Here is a 23,582-nt window from a genome sequence, read left to right as displayed (position 1 = left end):
GGAATGACATTTAAGGTTACAAATTACTAGGCAGATTTATTTTATAGCTTAGATATTTTGATACTTGGTCTAAAGCAGATATCCCCTCGTCGCTTGCCTCTTACCCCGAGATAAAACGGGGACACCCTTCTGTTCTCTAAGAGTGGGAGACCTGCATTCTGGTGTTTTATGGACTCCAGATGAGCTGCAGTGTTTTGGACTCTAATAGCGGAAATCAGATTTTTCAGGTAGGTCAAGGGACTAACAGATGTCCAGTTGCTATTGATAGAAATTAGCTGTCCCCTTGGGCCATTAAATGGGAGACATCCTGACAGCACTTGCAATTGGTTGTTCCACATGCTAAAGAATTCATGAATTATTTCACAGGTAAAATGTATCCAATTGTATCTATTGAGGCTTCTGGATGGACGTTTGATGATAACATGTTTTGTCTAAAATGCTTTTTATGAATTGCTGCAGAATAATTGGCCATATTTCATCAAACAAATGGCAAATCCGTGAACTGGCATTTCTTTAAGCTTTTCTATCAACAACCATATTGCACACGGTTTCAGGAAAAAATGCTGCAATTTTGCAAACTTTTAGGCAAGATCCTATCGTATTCTTGAGCTGTGAAATGGGTATTGGTTTTAAATCTCTGCTCGCCTTCACAGTACGCACCCTGACCTAAAATATTAGGGGGTTGAGAACTTTCCCAGTTTACCTTCCCCCATGAGAGGTTTATCTATGTGTATGGAGCCAGAGAAATGTCACTCCAAGCCAATTGGGCCAAGCTGCAAATGTATGCAACATCTATCTATTCTACAAGTTGACCTCTTATAGGGCTCATGCAGAGGACCATTGCGTATGAGGACAATGACAGATTTTTCGTCAGATGTATCTTGTGCAGAACTCTTTTGGTTGCGTTACATGAGAATATATAAAGCAAACATTATTGCAAAAAATTGCAATGTTCACCAAAAATGACGCGCGCAACTTTGCAAACACTGTGAAAGTCCAAAGTAGTCCATTGACTTCGCACAACCAAGTAGAGGATCATCTGATAGTCGGTAGGTTTGAGAAGGACGCTGCCTGTGGCCCTCACTCACTCTTACAGCAAACCCTCATGTCTCGTGCACCTTACCTTCAAAATGTTTTATGCTAGTTCTGAGCTTTCCAGGATGAGCGTAAAAAAATTATTACGATAATCCTGCAAATCCCATTGAGGCCTATTGTATATAAAGGAAGCCTCCTTTTAACGCTTGTTCTGAGTAGGCGTTAAAAGTGCCAAAAAAAAGTGATGCAAAGAAATCTTTTAGATTAAAACAATTAATGACGGAACGCCCCCTTTGCATACATTATGCCTGGCATAGGCATAATGTAGCGCAAAGGGTTACAAATTAGAGCAATGCATGCATTGCGCCACCTTGTAAATTTGGTGTGGCGATTTTGGCCTCGTTGGGCCATATTAGCATTAAATAAATGACGCTAATGTGGCACAAGGAGGCGCTAGAGGCTCTTAAATCAGCCCCTTAGGGTTTAGAGAGGGCTCATCGGAATGGGATGCGCTTCGAATGATTGCTTTTTGCATTACTCCTAGTTCCATGTCCCATACCTGGGGCTCCTTGTCCTTGGTGTGAGGGCAAAACAATCTCTCGTGTCCAGTGATCCCTAGAAGCCAGACCCATTCTAAAGCAATATCCAGGATGGTTTTAACTGGATTTGAGCCTTGGGCATATGCTTGAACCCCACTGTCCCCACTGCTAGTGGGTGCTTTTATTGAGAAAAAGATAGCGCACAATCTCTCCACTCTACCGAGGCTTTGAAATTGTTTCCAGCTTGTAACTACAATAGCACGTGTGTGAGCAATGATATCGCGCCTGCCCGGCTATAAGGTTTCAAATGCTGGGCAAGCAGACCTCAAGCCTTGAAGTAGGTTTTTCAGGTGACATATGGGAATGACGTAAATGATCAGTGCATGCACAGAGAGTTCCTCAGAGCTTTGTTTCTCAATGCATAATCATCCTGGCCATTTATACCTTGGAACCCACTAGGACAACCCATGACAGTCAAATAGTACTCCTTGCCAGTACCATGGGCCATTCTAATACCATTACCACCTTCGGTAATAGCTTGATTGAGCCTTTCATGGACCTGTCAGAGTTTCTGCTCTGTCTATCGCCTGCCCTGTGTACAAAACTCAGTAGGACACACCAATGGAAACCCATAACCATGGATTTAGAACAAAAGTATATGTCTCACCAGTTGCAAACAAATGAAGACTAAAATATTTTTTGATTTTAGGGAAATTGATTTAAAGGTTCTTTATGCATCACATGATTTTTAAAGTGATCAGTTTGTCATAGAGTTTGATCTGTACATGGCCTCAAATAACTGAGGGTTAGAGCTCGCTGAAATCATTAAAAGAGTGCATTTTTAAGTTTTGTTTAATTTTTTGAACTTTCTAATTTAGCTTTAGTAGAGATTTTCATGAAGCTGCGCCCACTGAAATGTATGGACACAAATATTTTATTGTATATTGTGATTTTAGTGTGGTATTGATTACTAGCCAGTAAATTTTAATAAAAGCAATTTGTGGAGTCACTTGTTTGTGAGAATGAGTTTATATCAGTTCAATTAAGGCATATACGTTTAAATAAGTAGACCCACATAATTATTTAAATCGCTTGTTTCATGAAAAAATAACTATAAGGTGTTTCATTTTTGGAGACACCTCATTTCCTAGGCGTATCGGATTTTAAATGTTGTATTTTTTGTTTATTATGACCTAACATTAACTGATTGTTAGCGCGTCACGTACCAATTTATATGGAGTTGCACCATACATAAATCTCTTTTGAAGGGTAACCACAGTGGCTTCAATCTGTATCTATTAGTTCACAATAGATTTGATAGAAGCATTTCATTTTTTAGAGAAATCAGTTTATTGAAGATTATGATAGTAATGTGGCTTTCATTCTTGGGAGGTCAGACCTACTGACCTTACTAAAGTAACAAATTTGAGGTCACATCTTCTGAACTTTAAATCCGGGACTGTAACACTTTAGGGGCAAATATCATTTATTTTATAACTATAGTGTTTAGAATTGTGCACTTTTTGTTGGAGATTGTACAGTGGTTTCCATTTTGGAAGTAGACACTTTTGAGTTTAATGGGAACATTAATTATACTCCTGAGTTCTGTCAGCTAACCATCAGATCACTTGCAATCTTTAGAGGGAATTGACAATTGTGACATACAGGAAGGCTATAGTATGCATTTTTTAATAGATTTTGCTGTTGGTAATTTGTGAAGGATAAAATTGTCATGCGTGAAATGTAGGGTTTAGTCATTGCACCATTAGCATACATATTTTCCCTGACAGTGCACTATGTTAAGAGCCCTTGTCCTCAAAGAAGATGATTTAAGGCCAAGTATTTCTGTATTTCAAGGACAGATTTTACATTGCGGTGGATAAGATTCATGAGTTCCACAATAATGCTCATAGGGTTAGAAAAAGAAAGTGTACACCAGGTACAGATGTCATTACTATGACCCCATTCTGAGTAGAAAGCATTGAATAAACAAGCATTTTGAATGCAATGGGTCTCGCGTTTGCTCAAGTTAGAGCTATTAGAGTTGTAAACTCGTAACTCGACTTTTCTTTCCACATAAACTGAAAATGAAAAAATAAACAGCGAGCCGATGGCCGCGAAGCAAACACACAAAAGGAAACAGAAGTTAGCTTGCACTGAAATGTATTGGCAAAAGTGCAGTTATCCATGTTACAGATAAAAGTGCAGTTATCCATGTAACCAGCAAAATTGCAATTATCCATATAACAGGATCGATGTCATGCAAAGCGCGCAACTACTGCCCAGTGAGATCACGGTACCTATGAAACAAAGAGAAAAAGTAGTCCAGAAACCATACAGAAAACATGGAGCCTCGTATGTTTTCAGTAGTTGGCCGGTGCTCTCGAAGAGGGCTAAACACCGGAAAAGGCATGACATATGCATGCCTTTCACTAATCAAAACAAGTGAATTTTAAAAGGCAAGCCCACGAACCAACCATAGTGATGGGTGTGGTTACAACCCTGTAGAGAGATAACGACAGGGACAGAGTGCTTTGCGTGCTCGACCCTAAAAACCTATCTGTTCATGGATGTGTGTGTGCCCATTAGGACAGAATTACCTTTCCCTACACAGCACAGTCAAAAGTGAACTACAGTGTTTACTCAATTTGTATGCGTCCTTCTCTGTCTCAATGATTCTATTGGAAAAGCACAACACACATTAACAGAGAGCCCAGGGTGAAACCAGAAACCTTCTGGTTTGTTAAATAAGGCCTTTTATATGTGCTGTTAAGTTACCTTTCTAAATTCATATAATGGGTCATTACATTCAGAAATAAACAGTATTTAAAGTGCAGGCCCTGGCATCTGTTTAAACGAATTAGTAATGTCTTTTTTGGAAATGATGAAGGAATGTAAGGGGCTATGCAGTGACCATGAATGGACCTTGTTATGAAACGAATGTCTGGGATGCAGTGACCATCAGAGGTTTCGGTTTTGATGTTTAAAGGATTACTGTATATGCTAATATCACTGCTCTCAATGTATTTGTTAAGGAACAAAAGGTGTCAATTGAACTGGCAATTCATTTACATTTTTCGGACAGTCCTTTTCAACACCTTTTGGAGCGTAACTTAAAGACACACACTTCTGTTTCACTATGTTCCGCGAGTAAACACAGACACACTCCTGTTTCACTATGTTCCGCGAGTAAACACAGACACACTCCTGTTTCACTATGTTCCGCGAGTAAACACAGACACACTCCTGTTTCACTATGTTCCATGAGTAAACACAAATGCACTCCTGTTTCACTATGTTCCGCGAGTAAACACAGACACACTTCTGTTTCACTATGTTCCTCAAGTCAACAGACACACTTCTGTTTCACTATGTTCCGCGAGTAAATGCAAACGCACTCCTGATTCACTATGTTCTGCGAGTAAATACAAACACACTCCTGTTTCACTATGTTCTGCGAGTAAATACAAACACACTCCTGTTTCACTATGTTCCGCGAGTAAACACAAACACACTCCTGTTTCACTATGTTCCGCGAGTAAACACAAACGCACTCCTGTTTCACTATGTTCCGCGAGTAAACACAGACACACTTCTGTTTCATTATGTTCGTCAAGTAAACATAGACACACTTCTGTTTCACTATGTTGCGCGAGTAAACAGCCACTTCTGTCTTACTATGTCCTTCGAGTAAACAGACACACTTCTGATTCACTATGTTCCGCGAGTAAACACAAACACACTCGTGTTTCACTATGTTCCGCGAGTAAACACAGACACTCTCCTGTTTCACTATGTTCTGCGAGTAAACACAGACACACTTCTGTTTCACTATGTTCCGCGAGTAAACACAAACTTACTCCTGTTTCACTATGTTCCGCGAGTAAATACAAACGTACTCCTGTTTCACTATGTTCCGCGAGTAAACACAAGCGCACTCCTGTTTCACTATGTTCCGCGAGTAAACACAAACGTACTCCTGTGTCACTATGTTGCGAGAGTAAACACAAACGCACTCCTGTTTCACTATGTTCCTCAAGTAAATACAAACGCACTCCTGTTTCACTATGTTCCGCGAGTAAACACAGACACACTCCTGTTTCACTATGTTCCGCGAGTAAACAGACACACTTCTGTTTCACTATGTTCCATGAGTAAACACAGACACACTCCTGTTTCACTATGTTCCTCAAGTAAACAGACACACTTCTGTTTCACTATGTTCCATGAGTAAACACAAATGCACTCCTGTTTCACTATGTTCCGCGAGTAAACACAGACACACTTCTGTTTCACTATGTTCCGCGAGTAAACGCAAACGCACTCCTGATTCACTATGTTCTGCAAGTAAATACAAACGCACTCCTGTTTCACTATGTTCTGCGAGTAAATACAAACACACTCCTGTTTCACTATGTTCCGCGAGTAAACACAAACACACTTCTGTTTCACTATGTTCCTTGAGTAAACACACTTCTGTTTCACTATGTTCCGCGAGTAAACACAAACTTACTCCTGTTTCACTATGTTCCGCGAGTAAATACAAACGTACTCCTGTTTCACTATGTTCCGCGAGTAAACACAAGCGCACTCCTGTTTCACTATGTTCCGCGAGTAAACACAAACGTACTCCTGTGTCACTATGTTGCGAGAGTAAACACAAACGCACTCCTGTTTCACTATGTTCCGCGAGTAAACACAGACACACTCCTGTTTCACTATGTTCCGCGAGTAAACAGACACACTTCTGTTTCACTATGTTCCATGAGTAAACACAGACACACTCCTGTTTCACTATGTTCCTCAAGTAAACAGACACACTTCTGTTTCACTATGTTCCATGAGTAAACACAAATGCACTCCTGTTTCACTATGTTCCGCGAGTAAACACAGACACACTTCTGTTTCACTATGTTCCGCGAGTAAACGCAAACGCACTCCTGATTCACTATGTTCTGCAAGTAAATACAAACGCACTCCTGTTTCACTATGTTCTGCGAGTAAATACAAACACACTCCTGTTTCACTATGTTCCGCGAGTAAACACAAACACACTTCTGTTTCACTATGTTCCTTGAGTAAACACACTTCTGTTTCACTATGTCGCTCGAGTAAACAGACACATTTCTGTTTCACTATGTTCCTTGTGTAAACACAGACACACTCCTGTTTCACTATGTTCCTAGAGTAAACACAGACACACTTCAGTTTCTCTATGTTCCTCGAGTAAACACAGACACACTTCTGTTTCACTATGTTCCTTGAGTAAACACACTTCTGTTTCACTATGTTCCTCGAGTAAACACACACACTTCGGTTTCACTATGTTCCTCGAGTAAACACAGACACACTTCTGTTTCACTATGTTCCGCGAGTAAACTCAAACACTTCTGTTTCACTATGTTCCTTGAGTAAACAGACACACTCCTGTTTCACTATGTTCCTCGAGTAAACACAAACGTACTCCTGTGTCACTATGTTGCGCGAGTAAACACAAACGCACTCCTGTTTCACTATGTTCCTCAAGTAAATACAAACTCACTCCTATTTCACTATGTTCCGCGAGTAAACACAGACACACTCCTGTTTCACTATGTTCCGCGAGTAAACAGACACACTTCTGTTTCACTATGTTCCATGAGTAAACACAGACACACTCCTGTTTCACTATGTTCCTCAAGTAAACAGACACACTTCTGTTTCACTATGTTCCATGAGTAAACACAAATGCACTCCTGTTTCACTATGTTCCGCGAGTAAACACAGACACACTTCTGTTTCACTATGTTCCGCGAGTAAACGCAAACGCACTCCTGATTCACTATGTTCTGCGAGTAAATACAAACGCACTCCTGTTTCACTATGGTCTGCGAGTAAATACAAACACACTCCTGTTTCACTATGTTCCACGAGTAAACGCAAACACACTTCTGTTTCACTATGTTCCTTGAGTAAACACACTTCTGTTTCACTATGTCGCTCGAGTAAACAGACACATTTCTGTTTCACTATGTTCCTTGTGTAAACACAGACACACTCCTGTTTCACTATGTTCCTAGAGTAAACACAGACACACTTCAGTTTCACTATGTTCCTTGAGTAAACACACTTCTGTTTCACTATGTTCCGCGAGTAAACTCAAACACTTCTGTTTCACTATGTTCCTTGAGTAAACAGACACACTCCTGTTTCACTATGTTCCTCGAGTAAACACATTTTCATTCTTTCTGTTACTGACAAGGGTGATAGAACTTACCAAATGCTCAGTAAATCCTATAATAGTCAAACCTAATTTCCTACTGAACATTTCTATAACTCCTTTATGCCACCGTCAGCCAATCCTGTTTTTTTGCCAGAAACATATTTTCATGCCGGGACCTGCAGTTTCGCGTGCCCAATGTTAAGTGTTGTTAACATGTCTCTTTCATTGTCAATCGTCAATAAACATAATTTCACTCTACGATTCACAGGTTCAAAAGACTGCAGTTGACAAATGCACAAGTTCCTATCATTCAAAAGAGCCTCTGGTTACACATTTGAGAGGTTAATGTTTGAACAGACACTGATATCAGTAGTTATCTCTTGATGGAGCTCCGATTCCTTCTTCAGACTCCCAGAGCCTGTATGTTCACGACTTTTTTTCATTTGTTCTTCTTAGTTCTCCGTCGTTCAAGGAAACAGCAGAAAGAAACAAAGCAGGGGCTTCTTCCTTGGGTTTCTTTAGCTAAATTGAGGACATCTCCTAGAATCTAAGGCAAAATCTGGCTAACATTCAACAGTCCAGATGAAAAGCTGCATTTTCTCACTCACAAGAACCTTGTACATTGGTGGCCATGCTGTGGCATCTCTGAGATTCTCTGCAGGTAGGTATCTTCCGAGGGAGCTACACTGGTGTTTGAGACTCGGGCCTGATATCCCATCTGCCGTATTACAAGTTCCATTGTATCCTATGGATCTTGTAAAATGGCACGTGGGATATCCGTCACGTTTGGGATGGAGTAATCCCATCCACCAAGGTCGTAAACAGGCCCTGTGAGCGTGTGTTGACCCTGGACTATACCCGTATCCAACTTGTGTACCCCTTGCTATTACTCTAAGCTCTCTCTCAACAGCATTGAGGATCTGAAAGTGTAATGTACATTATATTCTACCTGCGATGCCCAGAGATGTAGATTGTTACCAATACTGCCCAAATGTGCCCTAGTTATACTACATTTGAGGACATTACTACATATAGGGCCACATGTACTAAGGTAATGGTTTGCGATTACCAATGTACAGATGTGTCTTTGACATATTTTGCCACTTCCAGACCCAGTGGGTCCCAAATAGACCTACCTCATGAATATTAATTAGGTGGGTCTTGGTTTGCTATCCCATTGGGAATTGCTAAAATTGTGGTGATGGTGGCCTGCTAGGGTCAGCAGACCACCATGTCTGTGATTGCTTTTAAATAAAGCAATCTGTTTTTGTTAAAATGCAGCCCATTTTCCTTGGAGGGAAATGGGATGCGTTTAAAAAAAAAAGGACTTTTTTTTAAAGAGTTGACAGTGTTCTGTGGGACCACTGCTTTCTCTTAAAAATATTTTCACAAACATTCACAAAGGTGAATAGGTTACCACCAACTTGAAGATGGTGGTATATTGTGAATGCTTTGCCACCACGGTTCAGTGGCATAACATTCACACATACCACCACAATTTGGTATTAGAAAGGGATGCCCTAAACACTCCCCTTCCTAATACTGAATCACTAACCCAATTTGCAATTTGGTAATACGTTACCGAATCACAAATAGGAGTTTGTACATCCCAAGCCTTTTTGCGTTTGCAAATGCGCAGATTCACAGAATCCGCCCGTTGCGGTCAGCAAAAAGGTTTTTACATGTGACCCATAGTGCTTAATTGTCCCTATTGCCCAATGAGACCATACCTATACTGCCATCTTGGAGGTTATATTTATAATGCCTGATTTGGTAAATTACTCCCTTTACTGCCTACTACCTGTTTCTGCCACCGCCGGCCGCCTCACTCCTCTTCAGATGGGGACTGCTGGGACACCAGCACAGGATCCCTATGCAATCCTGGCACTGCTTTCATGCTATACCTAGAATGAGAGAAGCATCAGGATTGGTCTGAGTGGCTTCGTCTGCCGCTCAGACAGTGTACTAGAGTAAAATATTTTTCAGCTGCTGGCTCAGCCAGTGGGGCGACGCTCCTTCACCATTGTGAAGGAGCCGCCCCTGGAACCATTGGTAAGATTACTAGCTATACTGCATAATATCTGCATCCCTGTACTGCCTTATTGGGGAAATAACTACATTTCCTCATCGTGATAGGGACACACTAATTGAGTCGTACGTATACTGGTCCATAAGGGAGATGATGAGATAAACTCCCCAATAGGACCATAGCTATCCCTCCGATTTGTGTCAAATACTGCTGCATGCCTCATTGTGAAAAATACCAAGAACACAACATATCACTGACATTGCCCAAATTACAGTGGTTACCAGTCGGTCAAAGGATTTCCTTGAAGGCCATTTATTCTCGTAATCCAGAATCTCTAGCAGAGAAATTCCTCTGGTACCTTCCTAATATTAGTCGCTATATCTCACAGGTCAATGCCGGTGCAAGCGATTTTTCAACATCATCAGCAAGCCTAGGGAAAGCCCTCCACCTAAGAGCCAAATCTAATATCACCCAGTTCAGGAAATTGCTAAAGACTCATCTTTTTATGTAAACATACATCTGTTTTTGCCTGACGTCTGCTGTGCCTTCAGAGCACCAAGAAGTTTTGGCAAATGTTGCACTATATAACTATAGAAACAAAGATAGACACATAGATGAAATTGTTGCCTATACTGCTCCAGCGGGATGACACGTATGTTTCTTGAAACTCTAGAAATCCCTTCCTACACCCTATGTCTAAGTCTGAGAGCATAGCGGTGGTAACCCCTCTGCCTGTCCTAATCTAAGAGAGTTATCCGACCCCATACCTGAATACATTAGCAAGGGTCTGCCTGTTGTCTGAATGGCAATCCTCTTCAAGAAGCTGAAGAGTAGGATCAGCAAAGCTGTCTGTGGACTGATGTGTGTCCCAGGACTGCCATGACTGGAATGCCCTCTGTCCTCTTTAGGCCTATGTGTTTTTTATATCGTAACCCATACAGAGTTCTAAGAACAGGCCTGATGTACTGATGTGTCTAGTTAACTGGGCCTGACCCCTGAGCTCCTGGAGTGGTAATACGAGTTAGTATGTCATGTACCGTACATGACAGCGTTGAGCAATGCACAGAGTGCACTGTGTACAAAGGGCTTGGTGGCGGTCCGACTGCCACGTTACAACCCTGGTGATCGGCCACCAGGGAACCGCCAGCTCCGCCAGGATCAGAGATCCCGGGGGTCTGGAGGTTGGTGGAGGTCCTAATCTGCCAGGGCAGCGCTGCCCTGGGGGCTACGACCTCGTTCTCTGCCAGCCTTTACATGGCAGTAGCACAGCCATGAAAAGGCTGGTAGAGAACGGGTGAGGGTGGGTCTCAGGGGGGCATGCACTGCCCATGAACTTGGCATGGGCAGTGAAGGGGCCTCCCTGGCCAGCAGCATCGCAATGTTCACTTTCTGCTCAGGTTTCCCCCTGCTGACCTAGTGGGAAACTCTTAATGACACCGGCGGGGAGGTTGCCGCATAGGCGGCAGCCACCATGTTGGGAGTTTGGCAAACGGGAAAGCCTGTCTGCCAAACTCAAAATAGGGCCCTATGTCTTCCTGGAAAGAAACAGCAATTAAAATATAAAACGACCTAAAAGCTGGCTCTGCTAAAAATATGAAATTAATAAAATGTGTCTAAGTGTAAAGACACAGGCTACGGGCCTAATGCTAAAATAAGGGTGCCCAACCTAGGTGATAGAGGTGACCCACAACATACTCAACACTGCTATCTATAATGCCGATGGAGCCATACGTGCAATATGCTAAGGGGACAATTGCTACATATACTGCCTAATGAGATCATACGTACCTACTGTAACTGCAAGATGAGGAGGATCAGTACCAATCCCCTCCAAGGGGGCCATTTCTGAAGTGTTTATGGGGATCGTTAGCTTTACTTGCTCATGGAGCCGTACCTACACTGCCAGATGGTGTTATTACTACAACATTGCCTGATACTTTTGCTGTTATCCATTCTCTGTACAGCTGTTTGTATGTAGACTGAGTGCGCCTGCATTGTTGTCTTTCTGTACCTTATATCTGTGAACATTGATTCCTTCATGTTTGGTGGCGCTACGGAATATTTAATGTAGCAGTTTTTGGTGTATTGTGAGCCAGACTTACAAAGGGGAGTTTGAGAACTTACCAACAAGATCAAACACCTAAACTACAGTAACAGGACACACAATGTATCAGTTCTACATCAATCAACAGAAGGGACGCGATAGAGTCTGATTAAAAATAATAAAAAGCAATATAATACTCAGTGTACGCATACAAGGTGATAAGATGCTGTAGTGGCAGAGATACAGCAATAATAGTCCACCGACGATTAGAGATGGCAGGGTCCGTGCAAGCCAGACAAAGAGATTTAAAATAAGGGTTAATGGTGATGAAACATCAGGAAAAGAACTCTAGAGAAATATCAACGACAGGGGTTCATAGTGACACATCATCGAAATAAGTGGAGTTTTCTCGCTGGAGTTTGATTAGCAAATTAATCTTAAAATGTCACTTGAAAATATTGACAGAGGCGAGTCAAGTTGGATGTGTGGGAAGAGCTGTCCAGATAAATGTGCATTGCTTGAGACATATTCACTCAAAATCGTTCTTTTTCTGGCCCAAGTGGTTTGTGTGTGTGTAGAAATGGTTTACGCCTCAATACACCAATGCTCCCACAGAGATTTCCTTTCTGTGTTACATAAGTGTGATGTTTAGTGGCAGAGAGCTGTCTAGGTTTTGTGTGCTGTTTCTAACATTTTTCTAGATTCCAAGGGCAGCCTCCCGAGAGAGCAAGAACAACAGATATGCTGAGTCGAGGATAACTTTGAGGCTGATTGCAGAATATTAATGAGTCTGATGAGGGAGTCCATCTTGCAGATAGCTCTGAAATGTACAACCAGTTTTTGATCGGGCTGAAGAGCAAATGATTCATGTCTGTCTCTGAGCTGCTTTTGAGTACTCTTAGGTGAGGCTTTAACTTGTGCACTGAGGTGGAACATGCAACCAAGAGTCCTTAAAGAGTAAGGATGCTCTGGTCATTTACAGAAAAGGTTGACATCCAGGCCCTCATTATGAACTCGGCGGGAATACCCACCGAGTTCGGCGATGGCGGTCAACAAAAGACCGCCAGCGCGTAGAAGACACCTCCCGCCACATTATGATCATTCGGCTGGGCCGGCGGACAGAAACAGTGTTTCCGCCAGCCGGCCCAGCTGAATGCAGGGCCTGTACATTGACGCCGGCTCAACATGGAGCCGGCGGCAATGTAGCAGTGCGGCGGGTGCAGTAGCACCCGTCGCGCATATCACTGCCCGTAAATCAGGCAGTGACATGCGCGACGGGGCTATGCACGGGGCCCCTGCACTGCCCATGCCAACAGGGCCCCGAGGCACGCATTCCACCAGATTTTCCCTGGCAGAGTAAACCGCCAGGGAAAGGCTGGTGGAATCAGGTACAACGCTGCCCTGTCGTACACATTCAGGATCACAGTCATGCATTTTTAGCACTGGAAGAACATGTCCAATTTTTTATGGACCCCTGGAACAAATTCAAGTTTCAGGGTGGTATTGATCCTGGCTGGCAGTGTGGAATGTGGACAGGTTTGTGCTCCTCGGCAAGGGAAAGAGGCATTGGATAAGGTACAGAGCATAACGAGATGATTAGGAATCTGCAATTACTTTATTCAGGATGGTGGTGGTGATATCAGTGTAATTGTTATAGGATGCAGAAGTATTTTTTCTGATTATAAAGCGACACATCTGGGTCAGGAAGACGTAGGAGGGAGCCAATGCAATTTAAAAATGAATATTTTGTAGGATGTTTTGTATTTATTGTACTATAGCTTTTGTATAACACAACATACTCAGTATTGGGCTGGTAAGTACTCTGATTCTCATCAGCCCATGAGTGTCCTTTTGGAGGTGGATGGACAGAAGCATTTTTTGATATATTATAACTAATGTTGGTGATGCTGGTTGCAGTAAGTCTTCAAACCTGATGTGCCACATAATACGGTGTGTGGAGATGCAGCCAAGCGTACCTACTTATCAATGTATGTTCCAAGAGAAGGCAAGAGCCTAGAATTTAGCCTTTAGTGCTTCCCAGAAATGGAAATTGTAGTCATTTCTTCTTATTGGAGCAGGCACTGAGTTCCAGAGTCTGGTCTCTTTGAGTAGAGGTACAATCAGTGAAGGGAGAAGCCTTAAGTGCAGAGTTCCTGTCTGCTGATATGAGTAGAGTTTTTGTTAAAGGAAAAGTGGGCTTATACCATGGATTGCTTGTTGGGCTGCCTACCTACTGGGAACCTTTTTTTGGTAAAATGCCTGGTGTGATGTGAGTCTGTGTTGATACGCTAAGGAGTCTCTGGTTGCCGCATTTTGAATTCCCTGTAATCCCCTCCATATTAATCAGATAGCTCCTAAATATAGTAGAACCCTATGGCACAGTCATGGTTGCTGCGTTTTAGGTATTGGCAGATTCATCAAAGTCGTTTCCCCATGTGGAAGCTTTGTTTGTCCACCTAATTAAATTAAGGTATAAAGGATAGTCTGGAGTCCATGATTATGGCACATTTACCGTTCTCCCACCTCGCCGCCAAGCCGTGGAAACTCTTCCCACCCACCTGCGACAGACACAGGACCTACTTACCTTCAAGAGACACCTCAAAACTTGGCTGTTCGAGCAGTAGCACCCCCCTCTCAGTGCTGTGAGAGACCCTCACTTGTGAGTAGTGCGCTTTACAAATGCTTTGATTGATTGATTCTGCTTAGTAAGGTAGTGAAGTCCTAGTTCCTGAGGTTATAACACTGATGGGTAATGATTTGTCCAGTTACTACATGCAAGAATCTCCTTTTTCAAGTTTTTAGCTAAGTTTGCTAGCAAATATCCAGTGGGAGATTGATTGAAGACATTTCTTTGCTGTACATGAGTGGAGGTCAAGTGAGCTCCCAAGCTCTAGAATAATTTGACTGCCATTAGCATAGGTGTAACAGCTGAGATTAAAATGACTATATAACCTCTGGTAGTGAACAGAGGGGAGCATTGTTGATCCTTGTGACATCACAAAATAGTTTCACTTGTGTCATTTACCCGTTGGGTGCGGGCGTCGGCCAGTGGCCGACGCCCGCACTACCTCACTGGTGCGGGTCACGACCAGTGGCCAACACCAGGGAGGGGGTTAATAAATCCTCTGGTGCGTTGCACCTGAGGATTTATTTATTTTATTTTTTTCTCCCTGGGAGACATGGAAGCTTTTCTGTTTCTCCCCCCGCCCCCCACCGTCACTATGTTGATTTCCCCATCGGAGCAGGAAGTGGCCTTGCGGCCGCTTCCAGCTCCGATGGGGAAAACGGCCCCAAACGGCCTTCCCCACATTCAGGAAGGGTTCGTAAGAAAGGGGAGACTCTCCCCTTTCTTACGAGGCCTTCCTGAAAGTGATTCCTGGCCCCCGATCGCAGCACAGGAAACACCACGAGACACCAGGGATTTCACTTAGGGGGGTCAGCCCCCTCGGAAAACTGGCCGCCCCCCCCGTGGGCATATCTTTTTAAAAGGTTGGTGTCCCCTGGGGGGGGGCGCGATCACTCGCGATCGCGCCCCCCCCCCCCCCCCAGGGGCTATTTTTCTTTTTTAAAATAAATAAATAAAAAGAAATGGACAGGCAATATTTTTTTAGTTGTTGTAGGGTTTCCCTGGGGGCCCCCAAGGAAACCATACAACAACTAAAAAAAATATAGATCTATATATATATATATAGATATATAGATCTATATATATATAGATCTATATATATGTATATATCTATGTAGATATATATGTGTGTGTGTATGTATGTATATATATATGTCACTTTTGTCAATACGTGTGTGGTTTCCCTGGGGGCTGCGATCGGCCCCCAGGAAAACCAGACCCACATATAAAAGTAATATATATTTGCCACCAGTTGTCTTGCAGTTGCAGTCTTCAAAGCAATGCACATACTTCAACTGACGCATTTCAACTGTAGCTTTTAGGCAGCAATAAAAAAGTCAAGTATGTATTGGGATTATGCTTCTGCTACAAAAGGGTCAGACTTTTGTCTAGTGGCAGTTTTAGTGCCATAAAGAAGCGCAGAAGGTTTATATGCCTACTGCAAAGAGCAAATCTATATTTTATGTAAATAGCTGAGTACATTAGTAAAGTCAGCCATTACCTGCACTATAATACAAATGAAATGTATGTGCGGGGTGGAGGGCAGCTATGGAGAGATGAAGGGCACTTTTGCTAGGTGGTAATGAGGGAATCCGAGGAGGAGGGAGTGGGAGCACCAATAATGATTGTTGGACTGGGCGCAGGAGGTGCTAAAGACTGTGACGAATGGTATGTGACAAGGTGTTTTTTGAGTGTCTTGAAAGAACGTGCTGATTGAGGGAAGAAGCACAGGTAAGGTGGCCTTGCACGTATCTCACACACACCATCGATTTTGTGACTGTCTACGTAGGCTAGTGTTTTAAAGCAACAGTTTAGCCAATAGCAGAGATGGCATCTTGATTGATGACTGCTGCCGTCACTTGGGTTATAGAGGACAGCTCTGACATAGGATCAGAGACTGAGACATCAGATACTGAGACAGCATCTGAGGGATAGGACAATGGCGCAGTCTCTGGGAGTGATTTTTCAGTCGGAGGAGTCCCATACGATAACTCCTCTTCCAGTAAATTATGAGGGAGGTGATGAGGACAGTCCTGCTGTCCCTTCTCAAGCACAGTCTGTGCAACGGGGTAATAGTGGGTTAGCCCAACCCAGAGAGCAGGTGAATGCGGCGGCAAGCAGAGAGAGAGAGTGCTCTCTTGGGAGCTCCCCAATTTAGTTCAGCCCCAAATTCCACCGCCCAAATCGTATTGTGGAGACATCAAAATTATCTATCACAAAACAAACTGGATTTGTAAGGCAGGCACCTGTGTTTCTGGTCCTGGGATCGGAAGCCATATTGAGAAACACACTAAACCCAAACATTTCTGGTAACTAGACATTCAGGGGAGTCCACAGAGGTGTTGTGTTGATTCCCCAAAGTTTTCTTACCCAGAATACCCAGCAAAGCTGAAATGTTGAATAAAAACTCTATTTGTCTCGCATTTCTGTCACACAAACTACAGGAATATGCTAAGATCCACAAAATTCCTACCACCCAGTGATTCCTCACCTGTCCTAATAAAAACACTACCCCACTTGAGTGCCTACACCTAGTGCCTGCGTCAGGAATGGATAACCCCAGGGTCAACAGCTGCCTCATGTACGGACCAACATTGACTGTTGTGTGATCTATTCCTGTTGCGGGCACCAGGCCTACCCACAAAAGTGAGGTACCATTTTTATCGGGAGACTTGGGGGAACACTGGGTGGAAGGAAATTTGTGGCTCCTCTCAGATTCCAGAACTTTCTGTCACCGAAATGTGAGGAAAAAGTGTTTTTTAGCCACAGTTTGAGGTTTGCAAAGGATTCTGGGTAATTGAACCTGGTGAGAGCCCCACTAGTCACCCCATCTTGGATTCCCCTAGGTCTCTAGTTTTCAAAAATGCACAGGTTTGGTAGGTTTCCCTAGGTGCCGACTGAGCTAGAGGCCAAAATCTACAGGTAGGCACTCTGCAAAAAACACTTCTGTTTTCTGTCAAAAAATGGGATGTGTCCACGTTGTGTTTTGGGGCATTTCCTGACGCGGGCGCTAGGCCTACCCACACAAGTGAGGTATCAATTTTATCGGGAGACTTGGGGGAACGCTGGGTGGAAGGAAATTTGTGGCTCCTCTCAGATTCCAGAACTTTCTGTCACCAAAATGTGAGGAAAATGTGTTTTTTTTTTTTTAGCCAAATTTTGAGGTTTGCAAATGATTCTGGGTAACAGAACCTGGTCAGAGACCCACAAGTCACCTCATCTTGGATTCCCCTTGGTGTCTAGTTTTCAAAAATGCCAAGGTTTGCTAGGTTTCCCTAGGTGCCGGCTGAGCTAGAGGCCACAATCTACAGCTAGGCACTTTGTAAAAAAAACATCAGATTTCAATGTAAAAATGTGATGTGTCCATGTTGTGTTTCCTGTTGTTAGCATTAGGCCTACCCACGCAAGTGAGGTACCATTTTTATCGGAAGACTTGGGGGAACACAGAATAGCAAACCAAGTGTTATTGCCCCTTGTCTTTCTCTACATTTGTTCCTTCCGAATGTAAGACTGTGTGTAAAAAAGATGTCTATTTGAGAAATGGCCTGTAATTCACATGCTAGTATGGGCACCCCGGAATTCAGAGATGTGCAAATAACCACTGCTTCTCAACACCTTATCTTATGCCCATTTTGGAAATACAAAGGTTTTCTTGATACCTATTTTTCACTCTTTATGTTTCAGCAAATGAATTGCTGTATACCCGGTATAGAATTAAAACCCATTGCAGGGTGCAGCTAATTTATTGGCTCTGGGTACCTAGGGATCTTGATGAACCTACAAGCCCTATATATCCAACCAACCGGAAGAGTCCAGCACACGTAACCGTATATTGCTTTAAAACATCTGACATTGCAGGAAAAAGTTACAGAGTAAAACGTGGAAAAAAATTGCTGTTTTTTTCAGCTCACTTTCAATATTTTTTTATTTCAGCTGTTATTTTCTGTCGGAAACCCTTGTAGGATCTATACAAATGACCCCTTGCTGAATTCAGAATTTTGACTACTTTTCAGAAATGTTTAGCTTGCCAGGATCCAGCATTGGTTTCACACCCATTCCTGTCACTAACTGGAAGGAGGCTGAAAGCACCAAAAATAGTAAAAATGGGGTATGTCCCAGTAAAATGCCACAATTGTGTTGAAAAATGTGGTTTTCTGATTCAAGTCTGCCTGTTCCTGAAAGGTGGGAAGATGGTGATTTTACACCAGAAACCCTTTTGTTGATGTCATTATCAGGGAAAAAACACAAGCCTTCGGCAGCCCTTTTTCCCCATTTTTTTGAAAAAAACTAAATTTTCACTGTATTTTGGCTAATTTCTTGGTCTCCTCCAGGGGAAACCACAAACTCTGGGTACCATTATAATCCATAGGATGTTGGAAAAAAAGGACGCAAATGTGGCGTGGATAGCTTATGTGGACAAAAAGTTATGAAGACCTAAGCACGAACTACCTCAAATAGCCAAAAAAGGGCTCAGCACTAGGGGGGGAAGGCCCAGCAGCTAAGAGGTTAACGTATGTTGCTATTTATGTGAAGGAAACACGGATTGGTCGTAGTACTATCAAATAGGGTCAGCTAGTATGTACACGTCTTAATAGGTTGATACAGCAAATTTTGAAAATACATTGTGGTACAGGTATCAAAAAATAATTTAAGACACATTTTTCCAAACTGTAACATCACGTCCTTGCCCTAAGAAAATTCCTGTGGAAATGTGTATTTATTGAAATCTTAATGTCTTATATTAGAGGAGTTGTAGGTCTTTGTGAATTCTGATGTCCTTTCAAGTCACTTGAGACTCATCCATACATATCAAATAAATAGTGTTTAAACTTGTCTTTTGCACCATGAATGAAGCTTTCGAAGTGTCTTAATGTCCTCCTTAATCTTGAACTATGTCTTGAGTTTCAACCCTCGGTGGTCCTGCGGGCCTTCTTCAGGGTAGAGGTCCTCAACAATTATATCTAGAAAGATAGGTTTTATTGATCATTGCCCTTATGTGAACTGAGATATCAGCATTTTAATAAGTACAATCTCTTCCACGGGTGTTTTTTTAGTAAGTACACACTCTTCCACAGATATTTTTTTAGTAAGTACACACTCTTCCACAGGTGTTTTTTTTTAGTAAGTACACACTCTTCCACAGGTGTTTTTTTAGTAAGTACACACTCTTCCACAGGTGTTTTTTTTAATAAGTACACCCTCTTCCACAGATGTTTTTTTTTTTTTAATAAGTACACACTCTTCCACAGGTGTTTTTTTTTTTTTTTAATAAGTACACACTCTTCCATAGGTGTTTTGTTAATAAATACACACTCTTCCACAGGTGTTTTGTTAATAAGTACACACTCTTCCACAGGTGTTTTGTAAAAGTACACACTCTTCCATAGGTGTTTTGTTAATAAGTACGCACTCTTCCGCAGGTGTTTTGTTAATAAGTACACACTCTTCCACATGTGTTTTTATTTTTTTTAATAAGTACACACTCTTCCACAGGTGTTTTTTTTAGTAAGTGCACACTCTTCCACAGGTTTTTTTTTTTTTTTTAATAAGTACACACTCTTCCATAGGTGTTTTGTTAATAAATACACACTCTTCCGCAGGTGTTTTGTTAATAAGTACACACTCTTCCACAGGTGTTTTGTTAATAAGTACACACTCTTCCATAGGTGTTTTGTTAATAAGTACACACTCTTCCACAGGTGTTTTGTTAATAAGTACACACTCTTCCACATGTATTTTTTTTTTTTATAAGTACACACTCTTTCACAGGTGTTTTTTTAGTAAGTGCACACTCTTCCACAGGTGTTTTTTTTTTATAAGTACACACTCTTCCACAGGTGTTTTTTTTAATAAGTACACACTTTTCCACAGGTGTTTTTTTTTTAGTAAGTACACACTCTTCCACAGGTGTTTTTTTTAGTACGTACACACTCTTCCACGGGTGTTTTTTTTAGTAAGTACACACTCTTCCACAGGTGTTTTTTGTAGTAAGTGCACACACTTCCACAGGTGTTTTTTTTAATAAGTACACCCTCTTCCACAGGTGTTTTTTTTTTATAAGTACACACTCTTCCACAGGTGATTTTTTTAATAAGTACACACTCTTCCACAGGTGTTTTGTTCATAAATACACACTCTTCCGCAAGTGTTTTGTTAATAAGTACACACTCTTCCACAGGTGTCTTTTTAATAAGTATACACTCTTCCACGGGTGTTTTTTTAATAAGTACACACTCTTCCACGTGTGTTTTTTAATAAGTACACACTCTTCCACGTGTGTTTTTTAATAAGTACACACTCTTCCACAGGTGTTTTTTTTAATAAGTACACACTCTTCCACAGGTGTTTTTTTTAATAAGTACACACTCTTCCACAGGTGTTTTTTTTTTTAATAAGTACACACTCTTCCACAGGTGTTTTTTTTTTTAATAAATACGCACTCTTCCACAGGTGTTTTTTTTTTTAAATAAGTACACACTCTTCCACAGGTGTTTTTTAATAAGTACACACTCTTCCACATGTGTTTTAAGGGCAATGAGGTGACGAAACACCCAAATAGTAAGACTTGTCTAATTGTGCTGTTCAACATTGTATTTATTTAGTTATTCTCAAAATATGCCCTAGATTAATAGTTGAAAACTTGTACCACAGAGGTTTTTACCCTGAGAGGCTTATCGTGAACAGCATACATGGTGCAGCTGTTTTCTCAAACATATAAAGACGTGCACATAAGTTGACACAATAGGCTGGGACAGCGACTTATTACGTCTCACTCACACTACTAGCACTAGCGATGGCACATTTTAAACTAATGTATTAGTGGCCTCACCACTGTTGTATTTTATTGTATTTTATTAGGACAAGCTGCTTACACAAGCTCCTTGCACAAACCACTGAGCCTTCTGGTAAGCCAGGTGTGGGTGGGTGGTTTGGAGGACAAAGGCCAATGCGATGTGCTGAGCATACTGTCAGTGACGTCAGATGACATCATCACAGGATGGTTCATTGAGGTCCTTGACTGTGAAGTCTTTGAAAGAAGGTGGGAAGATGCTATAGACCAACCAAGGATCAGGTAGACCTGGAGCCACCCCCCCCCCCCCCCCCCGTTAGAGCAGCCCCTCAGGTATGTCAAGGTTTCAGCCTTTCAAGACAATTTCATCAGGTTATTCGCTGATGTCACCAGGGACAACAGAAGGTGTTATGAAGTTATGAGTGTTGCTGAAACAAATTGTTTCACTCATTAAACCAAATAAAACTGCACCTATCCCCAGTCACCCACAGCGACAACAACACGGAACTGGTCGCTGCAAGAGGAGGACATTGTTCTATGGCGTCAATTGTTTTTCTTCTAGGAGGCCAACTGAGCTTTGGTCACGTGACAGTTTTAATGTAATTTGTGCAGTTTGGTCATGCAGGTCAGACTGCCCCAGCGCTTGACAGCCTGCTCTTCTGGTGAGGTCAGGGCCCGCAGAGGCGCGCGGATTCATTTGTATTCAGGTGGCATCCTTGTGCCTCCGAGGGCCACAGATGCGCGCCCGGCCCTCTTCAAGGCAATCAGGCCCCCCCGGATACCAGACTGGAAGCGGGCCGGCGAGGGGTGCTCGGGACATACTCTCCCTGCCGAGGGTTACATATGGCCCTCTTCACGGCAATCAGGACCCCCGGGTGCCAGAATAGAAGTGGCAGGCAAAGGGGTGCTTGGGACATGCTCTCCCCACCGAGGGCCATAGACGCCCTGTTATAGGCAATCAGTGCCCCTCAGGCACCAGAGAGGGAGGCTCTAATTGTATGCTCTGGCCGCCCAGGGCCACAGAGGCACACCCGGCCCTGTTATAAGGGAATCAGTGCCCCTGGGGCACCAGAGAGAGCGGGCAGACGGGGGCTCTCATTGCATGCTGTGCCCTCCCAGGGCCACAGACGCACACCCGGACATGTCATAGTCCATCTACCTGGTGGCATCGACGGTACCAGAGTGGAAGAGGGCAGACAAGGGGGGTCGTGGAATAACAACGAGGCACACTCTTCCCAGTTCTAGGCCATCTGTCCGGGTGCCTCTCGGGCCCCCGGGTTTGGGGGAGCAGACACGGGGCGCGCATATTCTTGTTCAATCACAGTCTTAGACGGGCGAGTGAGTTATGTGACAGGGCAGGGTTGCCTGTTCAGTCGAAATCCTCTCGTAACATGCGGCCGATATGATGACGACGATGATGATTATTAATATTCTTTTATTATTACTAATATTAGTATTTGTTTTAATGTACTTAGAGTTTTGCTTACTTCTCTTTCATGATACAATATTTTAGGGAACACCTAATTTTCGCATTTGAATCACAGTGGGCAGATTGTATTGGTAGTATTATTATCATGTCTGCCACGTAGGAGAGTTGCCAAATAAATGTAAAAAAACATTTTTTAGGTGGAGCGTGCAAGTGCTTTGACCTGTTGTAAATATTGTGGACTTTTAACCACGCTCATCACTATTGCTCGTTCATGGGCTTGCCTTTTAAAACTCCTTTTTTATCATTGGTAGATGTTTTACGTTTGTCTTGCTTTGGGGCGGTTTGGTTACGACTTGGACGTCGCCCCTGTTACATGGCTAATTACACGTTTGCCGATATGTCTGACTGCGAGTGAACTTAATTTTCTTTTTGTGTCTCTCCTTCGCGCTCATGGCAGCCGTGGCGCTTTGAATCGGCTCGCTTATGTCTGCTGTTTTACTTTTAATTTTCAATTTATGTGGCAAGAAAAGTCCAGTTAGGAATTTACAATGCTAATAGCTCTAATTTGAGCAAATGCGAGACCCATTGCATTGCAAATGATTGTTTATTTTTTTTTGCTTTGTTGGAACACTCAGCTGGCAACATTCTAGTTTGCCTGAAGAGCTGTCTATTTTCGCACCATTCATGTTTTTATGTAGACCTACCCCAGTCCCCGCTGAAGGAGATGTGTGTGTAAAGTTGTACCCTACTCATTCTGCTGCTGGTCCTGGGGGAGACAAAGTTCAAGTGGGGCTGGAAGCGACAAATGAGTTTTGGGAACTTACAAAGCTGGCCCGGCAGCGGCATGAAAATAAGGAAAATAATATCTTATTGAGGTCATCGTGCTCA

The 23,582-nt window shown here is 42.6% G+C and overlaps 1 protein-coding gene across 6 annotated transcripts in view; it reads left to right on the top strand.

The window, feature by feature from the left end:
- TNS1 (tensin 1) overlaps window positions 1-23,582 on the top strand; it is a 1,530,885-nt gene that overhangs the window by 10,479 nt on the left and 1,496,824 nt on the right. The gene's annotated exons all lie outside the window — the stretch shown is intronic.

The sequence above is a fragment of the Pleurodeles waltl genome, chromosome 3_2 (assembly GCF_031143425.1).
Source record: "Pleurodeles waltl isolate 20211129_DDA chromosome 3_2, aPleWal1.hap1.20221129, whole genome shotgun sequence".
NCBI lineage: Eukaryota > Metazoa > Chordata > Amphibia > Caudata > Salamandridae > Pleurodeles > Pleurodeles waltl.
The sequence above is the reverse complement of the archived record's forward strand: the minus strand, read 5'-3'. Positions and strand labels throughout refer to the sequence as shown.